Below are 16318 nucleotides of genomic sequence, written 5' to 3' on the forward strand. Positions count from 1 at the left end.
GATAACACCAGATCTCGACGTTTCATGCATTTCTAAGACAAAACAAGAAAATCGCATAATTTAATTTCGGAAATTCGTGTAAAAAAGCTTATGTCGACAACTTCAAGAGGTTAGACATCATTAATGTTCAGTTCATATTGCTTCGAGTTTTAAAAAAAAACTTGTTTTACTGTATTAATTATAAACTTAGATTATGTGTTAACTAAGCAGCATTTGAGCGAAGTTTCCGTTTTCTGTTTTAATTGGAAGAAAAGTGCAGCTTCAGCCCTTCAATGGTTGTGGATGTTTATGGTGATAATGCTTCAACTGATAAATCATGTAGATATTGGTTTCGAGAAAGGGGATTTCAGCGTTAAAGAACAGGCCTCGCTCTCGACAACGCAGCAAATTCGAAGACAAACAGTTGGAGGTATTACTCAAGATGAAGATCCGAGTCAAATGCAAGAGGAGCTTGTAGAATCAATCTTTTCTAGTTATGATGAAGTCAACAAATGGATCGAGTCGTGGATTGCGGCCAAACCAGTCGATCTTTACATAAAGGAGATTCGCAAATTGCCAGAAAGATGGGAAAACGTAGTGGCAAAATTTGTACTCCTAATATTTAACATTTTAACCTTAACATACATTAACTTTAGCTACTTGACTGAAGCAGGGTTGCAGAAAAAAAAGTACTGTGCAATAAAGTTATGAATTAGTGGAATCATACCAATAGTCATCTCATTAATTGAGTCAGCATATGATTTTGTTTGGAATGGTGGCCTACAATCAACGGATTGTGATGATGAATGGTGGAGCTGAGATGATTAAGGGAGCAGTTGCCCTAAAAAATTAGAAAAAATCAAGTAAATTGAGACCGACATTTCCGAGCGTCAAAAATGACTCATTTTTATTACAGACGATCTAACAGATATTTGATGCACTATGTTCTTACGAACTGAGTCGTAAGTCTCATTTTTTGTGATTCAAATGCTTAAATTTGTGAATCGATCGACCAGATATATTTTCAATAAAAAACCTGCGGACCGAACTCGTGTAGCCACATGATAAACCAAGTGTTAAATGGTTCGTAAACCATAAACCATTTTAAATATATCCGGGTGTGAGCTATGTTACAATGAACAAACTAGTTCGCACCGGGTTGAAGTTGTAGGCAGAAAACCAAAAAAAAACCGTGTTGCCTCGTGACTCAGTAAAGTGTTCAAGTTCCGGATTTTCCGACCATACACCAACGAGGAAAACAATCTATCGGCCGGCTCGTGAGAACATCGGTCGACACATGTATCTTCAATCGAGGCTAAAATTAAACTTTCGCCACCACACAACTTTTGTGCGTCAAAAAATTTACTGCAACTCATTGTTTGATTTACATCGAGTTCAATGATGCTTGTGGATAAAAATACCACTTAATTGCTTTTGCGAGTGATTCCACTACTGTTGGCGGATGAAAATTTATTTGACGTTTGATAGCTTCAACCTACACTGGCTTCTGCTGTGCTGTGGGGAATTTCCTACCAAATTTGTTATGGAATGTTCAAAGCTTAAAAAACTTATGTCTGCATAGTTTCAAACGAGCGCTAATTATCCGCTAATATAGTCATCATCTTGAAAGTCACCATAAAAAATCAACTCTGGCTCGCTCTGGCGTGACAACATTTCCTTAAAGAAATTTCAACTCTTTCAGTGGCAACTCCCTAAACAACTCCGGCTGTGCAAGAGCCTCCGGCAGATCTACTGAATTACGCGTGACGTCGTACGCTTCGGATAGGCTCACGGTGCGAGAGAAAACCGAAGCATGACTGACTAATGTGATTACGTGCGCATCAATCGGAGCTGGGCTGAAACGAGCGCGGATCAATTTAGATAAAAAGGGAATAACGAAACGGCAACTAGAGAAAGAAAGAGAGGCTTGGCAGTGGTTGTTTATGTGACTCCAAAACTAAGGTGCGGATAACCTTTTTCAGCCTTCGTTGTATGGTCATTTGCGTGACGTCGATTTGAATAGTGCGTAATCCAATTATGAACTACCGTGCACTGGGGCGGCTTTGGCCGTTTGGAAAGATACTTCCAAAGTAAAGTTCGACGGGTTTTTGGAAGTGCCCCTAAATTCTGAAATTTGAATTCTTCCCACTTGATTAGGCACAAGTTTGCGAACCGTCACGGTTTGCGTCTGCTGGACCTACCGCAAGGGTTACTCTTTCGGAGCGATGAGATTCGTGCTCAATTACTCGTGAGAAATCGGCTAATGCAGTCGCGGCACTGTTCAGTAACCAGATTAAGTTCATCACGTTGCTTCAATTTCTATTCATTGCAGAATCGGACGCACTTTCATTCGATCACGATCGTTTAATAATTGGGCCGTGGGTGGGTCGGCAAAAATGCTTTCAATCGAAATGAAAATCGGCAGCGCGGGACACCCATTGAATCTCTACTCTTTCGTCATCGGCCGGATGTAATTTGGATGGTTTCGTACTGAACAAAATGCTCTCGAAATAGTATGCAAATTTGATACGATAGCCTTGAAAATCAAATTTACATACAACGACCTCCAAACTTTCTAGTCAATTCAAATGAAAATCAGAGCAATTTGTCCAATGGTATGCAAAGTTCGTTTCGCTTTGAAGTTTCGAAGATCGCTCCAGTTTCTCTGCCTGCTCAGGACTTGGGATACAACGCAGGTACAGACAGTTATTTGCATAACTGGCCGGCCACGCTGTCTTGCACTTCCAAAGCGGCAGTCAAGAGAAAAGCAAAATTCTCGAGGAAATTTTCAATAGGTCAAATCAACAAGTTATTTTCCCTTTGTTTTCTTTTGTACTGGTCGAGAAATGAGCATACTGTCATTCAGGAAATATGAAAACGCAAAATAAGGAAACAAACAAAACTTTGCTCACATACCGACGAATGTATACCGACAATGTTTGACATATGAAGTAAAACCAATAAGCAAACCTGGTGACAGCTAAAAGCTTTAAACTCTATCGCTGATTGTATTGGTTGGTCAGGCCATTGACTGGCGAAAATGTTTCTTTTTTTATTCCATCTGTTTTCAAAATATGTTCGGTAGTTTACCGGCTGATTTAAAAGTCGCAGAGGAATCCTACCATGTTCCACTGGCAGTTCGATTTGAATTGCAAATGAGTCGCTGTCTGCTGTCGTATTATGTCTGCATTAGCACTAAATTGTTTCCGAAATTTGATGGCTTTAAGGCTCACCTGAAAATGTGAAATAGAGACGCATAAAAAATTAGTTATCGAGAATTAATAGTAGTGAAATGATAAAAATTTGCATTATAACATTTTTAAAACTAAATATAATGGGACCCTACATAATGTACTACAAAAGTGGACTTTCGAACAAATATTCCATCGTTCGACCATCAACGACCATTGTTTTTCATCATTATCGCAATGTTCTAAAATGAATGTTCTCAGATAACCTCGATAGGCCACTAGTAGTAAATAAAGGGTGATTTTTTGCTGGTATCTTTTTTGGCAACACTGTTTGTTGACAGATCGCGCGTGAATTGTGTCTTGTGTCATTGTCAAACTTTTTCAGTTTGGTCTATAATTTAATCATGAATGGACACTGGCAAAGTTAGAGGAAGATCCACTTTTTTATCAAAAAATTGTGTTCAGCGGCGAAGCTTCTTTTTGGTTGAAAGGATACGTCAACAAGAAAAAATTGCCGCTGGAGTGAAGACCAGCCAGAAGCATTGCAAGAGCTACCCAATGCATCCCGAAAAAGTCACTGTTTGGTGTGGATTATGGGTCGGTGGCATTATTCGTGGAATACCGGCCGATATGTTGGAACGATTGTGCCAAAATTAGATCTTGCGTATGGGCCGTCTAAAGCGGAGCAGCGGCAAACATTTGCATGAAATCATCTTCAAACCAGGGGTGGAAATAAGCAAATTTTTTGATTCACAGTAAATAAAAATAGTCAGTATTATGTTTTCATATCACATATTTATTGTAAATGTTATAATGAATTTTAAAATGAATGATTTTTGATAAGAAAAATTTTGGTTTTACTTAGAATTTAAAAAGGTCTTCAATTTCACAATTTAAAACATAATAGCAATTTTTGTTTTGTTACCCAATTTTTTAATTCACGGTGTTCGGTTTTTTGATTCACAATCGGAAATCTTGATTCACATTTTCATGCGCAAAATGGGCTTATATCCACCTCTGCTTCAAACATTAAATTATATTGATCGTTCTATCTATTCTAATGAAGATTTCATCATTTTTCTCAACGTTTTTTAAAAATCAAATCTTACACCTCTTAAAAAATCACCCTTTAGTATAGTATATTTAGTATTAGTATAAGTTTTTTTGCCTTTCTCATATAGAAAGGTTATGCAATCACTTGAAAAACCGACTAGTGAAAATTGTGTCATATACCATTCGACTCAGTTCATCGAGCTGAGCAATGTCTGTGTGTGTGTGTGTGTGTGTGTGTGTGTGTGTGTGTGTGTGTGTGTGTGTGTGTGTGTGTGTGTGTGTGTGTGTGTGTGTGTGTGTGTGTGTGTGTGTGTGTGTGTGTGTGTGTGTGTGTGTGTGTGTGTGTGTGTGTATGTATGTGTGTGTGTGTGTGTGTGTGTGTGTGTGTATGTGTCAAATAATCTCACTAGGTTTTCTCGGAGATGGCTGAACCGATTTTGACAAACTAGGATTCAAATGAAAGGTGGTCCCATACGGAATTCCTGAATTTCATCCGGATCCGACTTCCGGTTCCGGAATTATAGGGTAAAGTGTGTTCAATATTGTACACCGTCACTTAAACCGGCGAAGCAAAAAACGTGAAAATTTTTCTAAACTGGTCTCAAAACTACACAAATCGATAGTCATTATCAGTAGGCAACTAAACAAACCGATTCCGGCTATCCTGGTTCCCGGTATCCGGTTCCGGAAGTACCGGAAATAGTGGTCATACATACCAAAATGGATCTCACTCACTTTTCTCAGCGATGGTTTGACCGATTTTCACAAACTTAGATTCAAATGAAAGGTCTCCCGGTCCCATACGGAATTCCTGAATTTCATCCGGATCCGACTTCCGGTTCCGGAATTATAGGGTAAAGTGTGTTCAATATTGTACACCGTCACTTAAACCGGCGAAGCAAAAAACATGAAAATTTTTCTAAACTGGTCTCAAAACTACACAAATCGATAGTCATTATCATTAGGCAACTAAACAAACCGATTCCGGCTATCGTGGTTCCCGGTATCCGGTTCCGGAAGTACCGGAAATAGTTGTCATGTATACCAAAATGGATCTCACTCACTTTTCTCAGCGATTTGACCGATTTCCACAAACTTAGATTCAAATGAAAGGTCTCGTGGTCCCATACGGAATTCCTGAATTTCATCTGGATCCGACTTCCGGTTCCGGAATTATAGGGTAAAGTGTGTTCAATATTGTACACCATCACTTAAACCGGCGAAACAAAAAACGTAAAAAATTTTCTAAACTGGTCTCAAAACTACACAAATCGATAGTCATTATCAGTAGGCAACTAATCAAACCGATTTCGGCTATCCTGGTTCCCGGTATCCGGTTCCGGAAGTACCAGAAATAGTGGTCATATACACCAAAATGGTTCTCACTCACTTTTCTCAGCGATGGTTTGACCGATTTCCACAAACTTAGATTCAAATGAAAGGTCTCGTGGTCCCATACGGAATTCCTGAATTTCATCTGGGTCCGACTTCCGGTTCCGGAATTATAGGGTAAAGTGTGTTCAATATTGTACACCATCACTTAAACCGGCGAAACAAAAAACGTAAAAAATTTTCTAAACTGGTCTCAAAACTACACAAATCGATAGTCATTATCAGTAGGCAACTAATCAAACCGATTTCGGCTATCCTGGTTCCCGGTATCCGGTTCCGGAAGTACCAGAAATAGTGGTCATATACACCAAAATGGTTCTCACTCACTTTTCTCAGCGATGGTTTGACCGATTTTCACAAACTTAGATTCAAATGAAAGGTCTCCCGGTCCCATACGGAATTCCTGAATTTCATCCGGATCCGACTTCCGGTTCCGGAATTATAGGGTAAAGTGTGTTCAATATTGTACACCGTCACTTAAACCGGCGAAGCAAAAAACGTGAAAATTTTTCTAAACTGGTCTCAAAACTACACAAATCGATAGTCATTATCAGTAGGCAACTAAACAAACCGATTCCGGCTATCCTGGTTCCCGGTATCCGGTTCCGGAAGTACCAGAAATAGTGGTCATATACACCAAAATGGTTCTCACTCACTTTTCTCAGCGATGGTTTGACCGATTTTCACAAACTTAGATTCAAATGAAAGGTCTCCCGGTCCCATACGGAATTCCTGAATTTCATCCGGATCCGACTTCCGGTTCCGGAATTATAGGGTAAAGTGTGTTCAATATTGTACACCGTCACTTAAACCGGCGAAACAAAAAACGTAAAAAATTTTCTAAACTGGTCTCAAAACTACACAAATCGATAGTCATTATCAGTAGGCAACTAATCAAACCGATTTCGGCTATCCTGGTTCCCGGTATCCGGTTCCGGAAGTACCAGAAATAGTGGTCATATACACCAAAATGGTTCTCACTCACTTTTCTCAGCGATGGTTTGACCGATTTTCACAAACTTAGATTCAAATGAAAGGTCTCCCGGTCCCATACGGAATTCCTGAATTTCATCCGGATCCGACTTCCGGTTCCGGAATTATAGGGTAAAGTGTGTTCAATATTGTACACCGTCACTTAAACCGGCGAAACAAAAAACGTAAAAAATTTTCTAAACTGGTCTCAAAACTACACAAATCGATAGTCATTATCAGTAGGCAACTAATCAAACCGATTTCGGCTATCCTGGTTCCCGGTATCCGGTTCCGGAAGTACCAGAAATAGTGGTCATATACACCAAAATGGTTCTCACTCACTTTTCTCAGCGATGGTTTGACCGATTTTCACAAACTTAGATTCAAATGAAAGGTCTCCCGGTCCCATACGGAATTCCTGAATTTCATCCGGATCCGACTTCCGGTTCCGGAATTATAGGGTAAAGTGTGTTCAATATTGTACACCGTCACTTAAACCGGCGAAGCAAAAAACGTGAAAATTTTTCTAAACTGGTCTCAAAACTACACAAATCGATAGTCATTATCAGTAGGCAACTAAACAAACCGATTCCGGCTATCCTGGTTCCCGGTATCCGGTTCCGGAAGTACCAGAAATAGTGGTCATATACACCAAAATGGTTCTCACTCACTTTTCTCAGCGATGGTTTGACCGATTTTCACAAACTTAGATTCAAATGAAAGGTCTGCCGGTCCCATACGGAATTCCTGAATTTCATCCGGATCCGACTTCCGGTTCCGGAATTATAGGGTAAAGTGTGTTCAATATTGTACACCGTCACTTAAACCGGCGAAGCAAAAAACGTGAAAATTTTTCTAAACTGGTCTCAAAACTACACAAATCGATAGTCATTATCAGTAGGCAACTAAACAAACCGATTCCGGCTATCCTGGTTCCCGGTATCCGGTTCCGGAAGTACCGGAAATAGTGGTCATATATACCAAAATGGTTCTCACTCACTTTTCTCAGCGATGGTTTGACCAATTTCCACAAACTAATATGCAAATGAAAGGTTTTCTGGTCCCATACGGAATTCCTGAATTTCATCCGGTTCCGACTTCCGAATCCGGAGTTATAGAGTGCGTACTAGAAGAGTTTGTGTGTCATGTTAGTTGGTGGCCGTACGAACCGACTTTGACTATACCGGTTCTCGGGTTCCGGTGCCGGAAGTGCATACAATAGTGAACCCATTTCGTTCTCTTAAGGATGGCTTACGCAATCAAAGCACTGTTTTATTCTGTATGTTATGCATAAACAATCACTTGGTTTCTTTCAAAAATCGAAGAGAAAATTTTTGAATAGAATACCACAATATTATATGTACATGAGAAAGGCATCATTACACCACTAGGTGGATTAAGACAGGTTTTTCTATTATCATTGTATAGTTGCTAACTTGAAGTTTGTGCCGTTTTCTAACAGTTGGTGTAATTTGATCTATATTCCAGTGATGTATGGGAATGTCAAATTCTATGAAGTGTTTTTGTTTTGCGGGGAGTTCTTCTTCATCTCTTCAATATTAAGAAAACAGCCACCTAAAGACATCTTATTTTGATGGAAGCGTATGGTGAGCAGGATCGTAGACCTAGCCATGCATTGATTCTGTACGCTAAGAATCGGCTGCGAAGTCTGTTGAAACGGAAAGGACAAATTCCACTAAAGGAATGTAATACCAAGACTTTGCTTTTTGTATGGTGAGCATGTTCTAACTTAACGAACGTGTCGGATCTAGTTTGCACGGTTTAAAAGAATCAATTTTAACTTGGAAGACGAAGAACGAAGCGGAACACCGCCAAAGTTTGATGAAGATGTCAGCCGTTTGCCAACGTTTAAAAGCGATGGGAATGATACGAAAGGTATGCAATCGGGTGCCGTATGAGTTGAAGCTAAGGGACTATAATCGAATGTCATTTCTTTATCTGCAAACAACTGCTCCAATGACACAAAAGAAGAGGTTTTTTGCATCAAATTATTTCTGGCGATGAAAGAGAAATCCATAACGATAATTGAACACGTCGTGCAACGTATGGATGCTAGAGATGGTCGAGTTTCTGGTATTTGTACCCAAAACCTGACTCGACCCGGACCCGACGGGTATGGGTCGGGTTTCGGTTAAAAAAAATTCGGTGACGATTTTTGAAGTTTAAACGGGTCTGGGCAGAGTTCGTTTGCAAAAGTTTGGTCGGGTTTCGGTTCGAGTAAGGTTAAAAACTTTTAATTTTAAACGGGAACGGGCTTGGGAAAAAAAATTATTCTTGGGTTCGTGTTGGACATCGATAAAAGTTTTTTTTTATTTTCGATCGGATATGGTCCATTTCTGACGGATACCCCGGCCATCGATGACCGGGAAAAATATTTATGGCCTGAAGGTTATGGTCAGCCCTGCTTGCTGTAGTGTTTTATGAGCTGAATGAATTGAATGAAAAGATCACTGGGAAGATCTACCGACGACAATTGATGCGTTTTAGTCGAGCATTGCAAGAAAAACGGAACTCATACACCGATGGACACGACAAACCAATTTTGCAAAATGACAATACGTGCACAGCTAATAAAACATACTTAGAATCACTGAAATGGGAAGTCCTATCTCAATGCCGTACAGTCACGACATTGCTCCTTCCGATTACTATTTGTTCCGGCCGATATAGTATGGCCTGGCTTACCAGCATAATTATGATGAAGTCAAAATTCAATTTTTCAAAATGTATATTCGTGAATTACAAGAAAGTTGTGTAAAAACAGCACAAAACATAAAGAAACAATTTTTCCTGCATCCCCGAAAGGATGCTGAACAAGTGTCAAAATGCACAGCCCCGAGAGAATTTAGATTTTATAAAGGCGACACCATTCGGCATTCCCGGAAGAATGCAGAACAATTCGTAGTATGTATGAGCAGAAGTAAATCTGGCACCCCATAAGGGATGCCAAACAATCTGCTAAAACCTATTAAGGTTAATACAGAAAGGATTCATTCACTCCAGGAAGAACGATGAACCCCTCCGACTACAGCTTCTTACCACATTGGGTGAGAAACGAGAGAATATCCTTTAATTTTAGCTCCGCATACACAGACTCAACCATGTTTGGAGAACCAAAAACCCGGATACATAGTTGCATCAATGTGGGACAGTTGCAAATCAGATGATATGAAGCACCGTAATCGCATTGACACAAATCACACGAATAATAGTAGCCATGTGATAATTGAGTTTGCAATGTCCAGTCAGAGCTCTGACCAGAATACTGCAATGATGCTTGGAAAAATGCAGTAGACATTTTGACATTTTCAGATTCAAATCTGCTACAAATGTTTTTGTCTCCGCTAGCAGAACGAATCTTGTGCAAAAACTTTTCCCTATCTTATATATCTATTGGAAAAAATTTCCACTAATAAAGCTAATAATTTGAAATTTTAAATGAATAAATTTTGTCTTTACTAATATCAGATATGTCAGCTTTGAGCGAAAACAATTTTCAGTTCAGCAACGCCATCGCACGGCATCACATTCAACTTTTCATGTCAATTGTATGGGTGTGCAGTGCTGCTATTTTGGCGCGCACGAATTTGACATTTCTCACCCCTACTTCTATGTACGATATTCGATGCAGACTCGCCTGAGCGCGCCATGCTCACAAAAAAGGATGTTGCTAATGATTTGTTCGGGAAATGTGAGAGCTGGATATCTTGTTAAGGCCATCGTCCAAGTACCATGCGCGCGGGTGGTTTTAGGAAATTTTCGATGGAAATTTCGAAAAATTTGACAAAACCAAAAACATACAGACCTTCGAAATACTTTTATTTATCTACAGGGTGAAAATGACTGGAAAATTCGGAGGATTTTACGAGTCTTATCAAAAATAGCGCTGAAAAAATGTGCTTTTTTTGTAATTTTTCACACACGGAACGACCGAAATTAGCTCTGCGCCTAATTCGTATTACTGTTTTTGAATTAGTTGATTTTAACAACAAAATTTCCAAAATAACTATAAAATTAGTTAAAATTTAGAATTTACTGTGCTGAAAAAAACTCTTATTTTTAGAGAATGTGTTTAGTTGGCGAATATTCTGGACACAAACCAGCAATATTTCAATCCAACACGAAATTCTCATTGACAACTAATTTCGTTATTAAAATCAGAAACTTTGATTCTATTTATCTATCACCGTCATTACTGAAGGACAGCAGTGTCAAAGCAAAACAATCCATTAAAAAGCTAAAAGGGACAGTCTTGTTGAAACTGCTCGCAAATTGTTTAGATGTTTTTCGCATGTGTTACGATATATCCCTATATAAATTTCTAAACCGATATGTAAGAATGACGTAAACTGTTAGTGGAAAGTGTATTTATTCAGAATTTGTGCGCAGTTGAAGCGATTGTGGGTAATAATGTTTTTACGCGAAACAGTGAAGTGAGTTTCGAATGTTGCACTCTAATTGTACACGTCAAATGATGTTTTTTTGTATCTTCTCATTCCGGGCTACGCCGTCCGGTGTACTACTTGTATTCGGTTTTTGTTTTCCGAGTGCTCATAGTTTGCAGTGAGAGAGTCGTTTTCTCGAAGTCGAATGAAGAAAACAGCGATTTAGAAGTAAAATTTTTCAAAAAGAAGTTTATGTTTCGCTTATGTCTTTTTCTCCAATACAACATCGTATTTATACATGCAAATATAGAAAAGATAACCGCGACTGAAATTTTTTTCGGTAGTAGTGTGCCATCTAGTGGCTAGTAGTCATTACGGTGTTAACGAGCGCCATATAGCTGCTAATTGCAGAAACCAATTCAACCATTTATGTTGGTTGCAAACAACGTTTTATTTCTCTAATTCAACTAAAAAATTAGTTGAATGGATATGAAGTGTGCCTTAGCTAAGAAATGACAATTGGTGAATTCAACTAAAAAAATAGCCTTTTCAACAAATATTTTATTATTATTAAGGGAATTAGAATTAAAAAATCTAAATTAGCAAAAGTAAGATTTTTTTAGTTGTCTCAAAAAATAACTAACTAAAATCAGAAAATCAACTAATTTTTTCGCCAAAATGCTAATTTCGGTCTTTCCGTGCAACTATTTGAAAAAATGGATGGAAAAATCGATGGAATGAAATTTTTTTTTCAAAAAAACCTCATGCTGGCAACAAGGATCACATTCGAAAACATTTTTGAAAAACCTTTTCACGCTTTTCATGGAAAATCAACGAATTTCATATAACCGATTTCGTGGAAATTTTTGAAATTCGTGGATTTTCTATGAAAAGTGTTAAAAGGTTTTCCAAAAATGTGTCCGAATGTAATCTGTGTATCCATAATAAAGTTTATTTGATAAAAAAAGTTTATGTCATCGCTTTATTTTTCCAGATAATTGTGAAAGATCACAAAAACACTCATTTTTCAGAGCTACTTTTGATAAGACTCGGAAAATCCTCCGAATTTTCCAGCCATTTTCACCCTGTAGATAGATAAATGTATTTCAAAGGTCTGTATGTTTTTGGTTTCGGCACATTTTTCAAAATTTCCATCGAAAATTTCCTAAAACCACCCGCGCGCATGGTACTTGGACGATGGCCTTAATATGATTTCTTTGCTAATATCCAAGCGACGATTAGTGTAATAATGCACAGTGGGAAAAAAACCCATGGAAAAAGGCAACAAACAAGAGTGTTTCTTATGTAAAAAAATCCAAGAAAATTCAATGGAATGCTCGATTTACCCCAAATGCCCAGCAGTTTTAGGGGTTTCTGTAGTATTTGTCCTGTAACTTGAAAAGAAAATCGTGTACGGTCTACTGAAATAGCTTAATGTTATGTAAAAATGTCTGGAGAATCGAATGCCAGAACTTTTACTGGTCACACGAAACGTTCTGGTGACTATTTTACCCCAATTCCTCCAATATGTGAAATTTTAATCTAAATCACCCTTAAGTCTTAAGCGAACCACGTTGAAAGCATACGAAAACTATCTTATATTTTGTATAAAAGTCTGGAGAATCGAATGGAAGAACCTACACTGGGCGCACGAAATGTTCTGGTGACTATTTTACCCCAATTCCTCTATTTCATGAAATCTTACTGTAAATCGTTCTTAAATCTCGATAAAACTTATTGTAAGTTTACTAAATCTTACTTATCTTATGTAAAAAAAGTCTGTAGAACCGAGTGGAAGAACCTACACTGACCGCACGAAACGTTTTGATGACTGTATTATATTCCACACACTCTTGGACCACAGTACAGTATCTACCAAGTGAATGAGACTGCTCTTGCCTCATTTCACGAAAGTATACACCAGCACCAGCACAACCATCCAACAGAGAACCGTTCGCCGTATAACAAACTATGTGTTCATCAAGTTGTCGTTCCAAATAACTAGACAACCATTCCTCACGAAGATGATATCTCACATTAAATGATTTGTAAGGAAAACTGCATGTGAAAGTTAGGTCAGTTGGAGCGGGTAAATACTCATCGCAGGAAACCAGTATAAAGACTGTCCCAGAAAGTATGGACGCACTTTGATTTCACTGTAAATAATTCACAAGTGTTAGATATTCAAATTTTATTTGATATACTGATAATATTAGACTACAACAACAGAATATTATTCTAATATTTTGCTACTTAGCCATTGTAAACTAGCTGGCGCACCTTCTTGCGAACGTTCCTCATTAAATTCCGTACAGATTTCCTGGCGACAAGTTTTGACACTTTTTTCCAATCTTTTTCGAACTGAATGGTTTCGACTGCCGAGACATGCCGAGTTTCCTAAGATGTGCCTTCGTTAATGCCCAGAATTCCTCAATTGGTCGAAGTTGTGAGCAATTTGGTGGGTTAGTGTCTTTTGGGACGAAAGTGACATTTTTGGTAGTATACCATTCTACCGTTGATTTCGAGTAGTGGCAAGAAGCAAGATCTGGCCAGAAGACAACAGGATCCTTGTGGCTTCGAATCATGGGTAGAAGTCGTTTTTGTAAACATTCCTTGATGTATATTTCGCTGTTCATTGAAGAAGTGGTGATGAAGGGTTTCGAAATCTTACCGCAGCTACAAATTGCTTGCCAGACCATAGCTTTCTTACCAAATTTTTCCAAAACTCGAAAACTTCAATCGATGTCTCGGACTTGCTTGACACTTGCCCTTCTCGCACCGTACAATATTGTGGTCCCGGCAGGGATTTGTAATCGAGTTTCACTTAGGTTTCGTCGGCCATGCTTATACAGTTCAAATTTCAAGCAAGAATCGTATTGTACAGCTTTCGAATCCTCGGCCTGATTGATGCTTCTTGTTTCGGACTACGTTTTGGTTGTTTCTGCTTCTTATAGGTTCGAAGATTCAAACGTTCTTTAGCACGAAGCACATTTGACTTCGAAGTGCCCACTTTTTTGGTCACATTCCGAACTGAAACCTCCTTCTTTTGCTCGAACGCCTTCAGTATACGTTTATCCAACTGAGGGTTAGCAGGACCTTTTTTTCGACCCGTTTTCGGTTTATCCTCAAAGGTGTTATCCTCACCGAACTTCCTGATTGCATTTCGCACGGCTTTTTCACTTACTCCTTCCATTTTTGCTAACTTTCTTAGTGACAATCCGCGTTTTGTGCACCATTTGTACACAATTTTTCGATGTTGTTCTGCTGAAAGTCCACGCATTTCGAGACAAACTAATGAAAACGAATAAACAACGGCACAAGTGATTAGAGAAGAGTGTAAACAGCAGGACGTAGCAATAAAAATTGACAGATTCTGAACCATTGCGAAATGGCAGCAGTTTTTGTAGCGTCCATACTTTCTAAGACAGTCTTTATAGTCTATAGGGTTACTGTTCCAAAGCCCTGTAACCTTAAGACTGTAATGCTTCTTGTTTTAGGAACACATGTAGTAGTTTAATGCACAGTAGCGCCTCTAGAGGAGGAGTTGTCGTGAATGCTCCTCATCGCCATTAGGACCATCTTTTGGAGATTTTTTTTTATTCAATATTAACTCCTTTGGATATGATTTAGCTTTGACTGAACTGTCACAACTTCTCCTTTCTGTCAGCATACAAGATATAAATATGATAAAATTGGTCTAGCAAAAGTTGTGTAGATCCAATGAATGTATCTGGGTTTGAGTCTCAATGATTTTCCCTAAGCTCGTCTGCATTGGCCGAGAGCTGCGGAGTAAATGCTATTACCCCTCAAATGAACTCATTTTGTTTTGGAAGAAGGAAAGTTTGTAATATAAAAAATAGTAAAAAAAAATCAAATAATTTTTTTTACCTCACAATATTTTTCAGGTTCTTTCATGGAATACTTGATTATATTATCGCGCAATTCGTGCACATGTCGGGAAAAGTTGTTGTCATTTGCCAGTATCTTATCTCCTAGAAATGTGTTCTTCTGCTAGTCGTTGGTTTAATTGATGGGATGATAACGTCGTTGTCTACATTGTGAGAGAGTGTTTTTCAAACAAACTCAAATTTAATGAGAGACTTTTGATCGGTTTAGTAGTTTGGCTATGACGGAATGCCCATCGAAAATGTTCGTCGCCGTGTAAATAATCACAACAGACTAAGTTCAACTAAAATTGACCACGCAAGGTTCCCGTCATGCAAAATATAGGGTGAAAATTGATCTAATTCGTTTAGGTTTGTTATCAATTCCAACTTTCAGTAAATTACTTTACAAAGCTGACAGAGTGGCCTCGAACCCGAACTGGTGTTGACAAAATAATCACAAGCATTGGATTTGGTTCTTCCTGGAAACCAAATGCATTGCTTCGAGTCAAATGGAGTCTAATCTACGTTTAGGCATAACACATAACAAACACTACTAAAAACAGTCAGGAAACAGACCCACGACAAATGGCCTTTTTTCGCGAGGTATACTCAAATGAGTAATGACGATTTGTGTACTGCCGTAATCTGTTTAGATTCATTCGCATTCCATTTTTTTTTTCGTTTCCCGCGAAACCATTTTTCTCGCTCTTTATGCTTCACATGGCCATTAGTTAGCCCCCAGCGTTTGGTTGGTAGCGAATGGGGAAAAAAATTATGGTTAATGGAAGCCTTCGGGTTGTGGTTGTGCCATTCCACAATTTGCTGCCCTATTTTGCGCCTTTACTTACTGATCCGGCCTGATGTTGTAGTTCTTGGAAAGTTTACGGTCTATTTTGGTTATTCTATTTCCACGATTGCATAGGTGAAATATATTCTCTTTCAAATGATTTATGTATATTTGTTTAAACGGAGATAGGAGAATTTGTTACCTGCCGCATTCAACACTCGTGCCAATTCACACTACACTCACGCTAACGACAACGATTAACAGTCTGACCGGAGGAGTCTGTCTCCCGTATGCGAAGCAGGCCATGCCATGTTCCCTAATGTCAAGGTTTTCCAGTCTAGCAGTTCCGCCGGAATGTCACTGTCACCGTTTCTAACTCGCACGATCGACCGATTTGCGATCACCGTGTATCGTAGGCGTTAACGATCAGATGATCGCCCGGATGTTAAGGCGAGAAGATGAACACGTTTTACGCTACCGATGCGCGCGCAAACCCCGTTGACTTGCGGGGGTCGAATCGGTTCCAGCTATTAATCTTCCTGCTAGCTTCGATAGGGTAGGGTGATAAACTGCCGATTTAATTTAAATTCAACTTCATGGTGCGCTGGTTGGCAATTAGCTTCGCACATTAGCGGGAGTGTGGAGACGAGG

The 16318-nt window shown here is 38.9% G+C and overlaps 2 protein-coding genes across 4 annotated transcripts in view; one reads left to right on the forward strand and one right to left on the reverse strand.

Moving 5' to 3' along the window:
• Positions 1-16318, forward strand: part of LOC131430442 (6-phosphofructo-2-kinase/fructose-2,6-bisphosphatase 1-like) — a 268836-nt gene that overhangs the window by 137006 nt on the left and 115512 nt on the right. The gene's annotated exons all lie outside the window — the stretch shown is intronic.
• Positions 1-16318, reverse strand: part of LOC131430443 (alpha-N-acetylgalactosaminidase) — a 184069-nt gene that overhangs the window by 115465 nt on the left and 52286 nt on the right. The window lies entirely within an intron of this gene.

This window comes from Malaya genurostris, chromosome 2 (genome assembly GCF_030247185.1).
Source record: "Malaya genurostris strain Urasoe2022 chromosome 2, Malgen_1.1, whole genome shotgun sequence".
In the NCBI taxonomy this organism is placed as follows: domain Eukaryota; kingdom Metazoa; phylum Arthropoda; class Insecta; order Diptera; family Culicidae; genus Malaya; species Malaya genurostris.